The sequence below is a fragment of the Rhinoraja longicauda genome, chromosome 6 (genome assembly GCF_053455715.1).
Source record: "Rhinoraja longicauda isolate Sanriku21f chromosome 6, sRhiLon1.1, whole genome shotgun sequence".
In the NCBI taxonomy this organism is placed as follows: Eukaryota; Metazoa; Chordata; class Chondrichthyes; order Rajiformes; family Arhynchobatidae; genus Rhinoraja; species Rhinoraja longicauda.
In genome coordinates, this window is record NC_135958.1 from 31,255,630 (window position 1) to 31,259,817 (window position 4,188).

Consider the following 4,188-nt stretch of genomic DNA (forward strand, 5'->3'; position numbering starts at 1 on the left):
AATGTAATCCAATGAAATATGAATCCAAATTATCCCATGAAGCAATATTCCCCATGCAGTGACATTAAAAAAAAGTTAATGGTAAAAGATTTTTAATGTTCATCCTTTATAGTGGCATGGTGGCGCAGTGGTAGAGTTGCTGCCTTACAGCACCTGAGATCCAGGTTCGATCCTGGTGGAGCTGGCTAAAGTTGTTTAGTCCTTGCCTTAATTACAATGTTTGCAATGGTCCAAAGAACTAAAGAGTGGCAAATATGAACACCCATTTTTTTAAGGCTACAAACTATTATGCACGATTACAGACCTGAAGTTTCAGCATCTTTATTGATACTGTAGAGTCTTAAATTAAGAATGTACTTGGTTCTTTTATTTTTTGTCACGGTGGCGCAGCGGTAGAGTTGCTGCTTTACAGCGAATGCAGCACCGGAGACTCAGGTTCGATCCTGACTACGGGTACTGCACTGTAAGGAGTTTGTACGTTCTCCCCGTGACCTGCGTGGGTTTTCTCCGAGATCTTCGGTTTCCTCCCACACTCCAAAGACGTACAGGTATGTAGGTTAATTGGCTGGGTAAATGTAAAAATTGTCCCTAGTGGGTGTAGGATAGGGTTAATGTACGGGGATCGCTGGGCGGCACGGACTTGGAGGGCCGAAAAGGCCTGTTTCCGGCTGTATATATATGATATGATATGATATGAAGACATCCTCCCACTTTGATAGATTTTAGTCATGTTGGGCAAACTTACCCATGCAGAAAATTGTGATTCACTACTAAGTCTAAAAACATGTATTGCTTGCCCCTCCCAGGTGTAAAGCAGCTACAGTGGGAATCTGATCGTGACGCCTGGATCAGAGGCCGAGATACACATACACTCCGAAGGCAGAAGAACAAGTTTAGGGAAAAGGGGATAATTATTGATTATGTTTGCTGGACCAGGTTTCCTGATCAATTTCTCTAGCTCCATAAATTCCTGCCCATTCATTGGATTTATAATAAACTTCTAAAATGGAGGGAAACCTTCTGTTTACTTTGTATCTGAACCCTTGACTTGCATTCATTCTATGGAACAACCAGTAGGCTCCTACTACACCGAGAACCTCCAAGAATATAACTCCCTTAAAAAGTCGCCTTGCGACTGGTTCCATAGTTTTAGGTGCCATCTTTTAAACAATGATGCGTGAGTCCAGATGGTTCACATCTAGAGGCAATGAAAATAGAAGTCAAAAGAAGTCACAGATCCCAAAAGAGCAAATTGCATTGACAACCCATGCAGCTTCTTTTTGAAGTCAACAAACATCATAAATACCAGAAAATTGGCAAATATCAGCTCAGAAATGGGATCTATTAGCACATGTTTTTAAACACAATTTGCACATGAAACCTATTTTCCATGGGTTAGATTATGCCAGTGATTAGTTCTGGGGCAATTTCCCCCCATTGGGAAAATGGCCCAGCCACTTGCATGCATGACTGTATGATTGGTGTTTTCTCAGCATCAGTCGTGCAACTAATAGAAACATAGAAACAAAGAAAATAGATGCAGGAGTAGGCCATTCGGCCCTTTGAGCCTGCACCGCCATTCAATATAATCATGGCTGATCATCCAGCTCAGTAACCTGTACCTGCCTTCTCTCCATACCCCCTGATCCCTTTAGCCACAAGGGCCACATCTAACTCCCTCTTAAATATAGCCAATGAACTGGCCTCAACCACCTTCTGTGGCAGAGAATTCCACAGACTCACCACTCTCTGTGTGAAGAAATGTTTTCTCATCTCGGTCCCTTATCCTTAAGCTGTGATCCCTGGTTCTGGACTTCCCCAACATCGGGAACAATCTTCCCGCATCTAGCCTCTCCAACCCCTTAAGAATTTTATATGTTTCCATAAGATCCCTCCTCAGTCTTCTAAATTCCAGCGAGTATAAGCCTAGTCTATCCAGTCTTTCTTCATATTTAAGTCCTGCCATCCCAGGGATCAATCTGGTGAACCTTCTCTGTACTCCCTCTAAGGCTAGAATGTCTTTCCTCAGATTAGGAGACCAAAACTGTACACAATACTCCAGGTGCGGTCTCACCAAGGCCCTGTACAACTGCAGCAGAACCTCCCTACTCCTATACTCAAATCCTCTTGCTATGAATGCTAACATACCATTCGATTTCTTCACTGCCTGCTGCACCTGCACGCTTGCTTTCAATGACTGGTGCACCATGACACCCAGGTCACGTTGCATCTCCCCTTTTCCTAATTGGCCACCATTCAGGTAATACTCTGATTGGCCACCATTCAGGTAATACCTGATATATTTGGATGCACAACAAGTGTTTCCATGATTACTGAAGTAAGTCGATGCATTAAGTACAACCAAGCAACAAACTCAAGTGGATCAGCAGAGAATAAAAAATTAAGGGAACCTTAATATTTAGCTCACTGGCTCTGCCTAACTCATTGTGCGGCATTCATGCATATTCAAATGCATCACTGTGCAGTCCCCGATGAACACAGTCTTTCTTTCATGCACCTCAGCACAAGATAACGTGTTGTGCAACAGGCTGATCAGAAGGCAGGGATGACGGTTCACTGGATGATCCAAAAGGGGGTGACGGCTGGTGGTCCTGTAGCAGCCTTGGGCTCACCTGGATCAGGCACCGCTCCTGAAGACTGACCGCACAGACTGGACTGGACTTTGAACATGGCGCCAAAAGGTGGCAGCTCTTGCATGCGGTCTCAGTGAGCTATTTCTCTGCACTTTGTACTGATGGTGGATTTTGCGAAGGTATGGCAATACTTTACTGAACTGGACGCAACAAAAGAATGTCACTGTACATCTGTGAATGTGATCGTTAAGAACCAATGAACCATTGAGGTGTGGCACAGGACTGTGCCTTGGCAATGAATTATATTAAAGCCAGTTACACCCACAAGAGATTTCTGCTTTCCATCTGCCCTGCATTTTCCCATTCCTCCAAGGCAGCCTTTTTTTGTTGCTCTGTGGTTGTCAAGCAGACAGACACTATAGAGTCTAATCGCCCTCCTTGGGTTAGCATATCAATGAAGGATGAACTTGATGATGCAAGTGGATGTCAGTGCGATATGTAGTAAATGCAAATCCCTCCAGAAGAGAGTGAATTCCTATTTCAATGTAATCTATTACATGGACTTTAAAAATAGGAAATCACGTGGTGGGTGACTAGATGGTAATAGAATTAGTGAGAAAATAGAGGGATTAAATAAGGATAACTAATAGAAAATCATTATGTTTGAGGGCAATTTTTCACAGTTTTGAAATACACATTGGATTCTGTTCTGAAGGTATTTTTTGCAAAGTATATGAAAATTATATTAACACCAGCCCAGTGAAAGTAGGGTCAAAACTTGCCAATAGGTCTCAAAAAAGAAAGTAACTTCTTTAGAAGACCAAATATATTTGTAAAGGGATATATTCAAAATGGTGGCATGGTCCAAAGTATTGCAGATGGAATTAGCTACTCATAGAACTTAGAATATAAACCTGTACAGCACAGGGACAGCCCCTTTGGCCCACAATGTCAGTGCTGAACATGATACCAAGTTACACTAGTCTCCTCTGCCTACATGCAATCCATATCCCTCACTGCCCTGCATATCTACATGCCTATCTAAAAGCCTCTTAAACTTCACAATCATCACTGCTTCCATCGCCACCCTGCCAAATGTTCCAAGCATCCATGACACTCAGAATAAAAAATATTGCCCTGCACATCATGAAACTTTGCCCCTCTCACTTTAAATCTATGCCCTTTAATTTTTGACATTTTTACCCTGGGGAAAAAAATTCTGACTATCTATCCTATGTATTCATCTCATCATGTTATATACTTCTATCGGATCTCCTCTCAACTGTCAATAAATGTAGAGAGAATATGTTATTATATTCTGAATGAATGTAGATGTGGCATCGTTAATGACCAGAGAGATATAAGATGAATGTTCCAAATAGATTTTCGATGGAATATTAAAAAGTCGTTAATAGCCTTTCTTGTGCGAAAGATTTACAATGTAAAAGACAAAGATTAAGAAATATAACCTTTTAAAATACTTCATTTTTAAATACTTTGTGCTATGTGCAAGCAAGGCATTTCCTCCAGGGCAAGGAGTAGGAAAATTGGATTGTTTTCACTTTGAATGAAAATCAAAAGATCGAGCTTGCTT

General features: G+C 41.6%; 1 pseudogene; it reads right to left on the reverse strand.

Annotated features, from left to right (window-relative positions):
- Positions 1-909: 909 nt before the first annotated feature.
- Positions 910-1,160, reverse strand: LOC144594855 (protein CEBPZOS pseudogene; annotated as a pseudogene).
- Between the last annotated feature and the right edge of the window lie 3,028 nt (positions 1,161-4,188).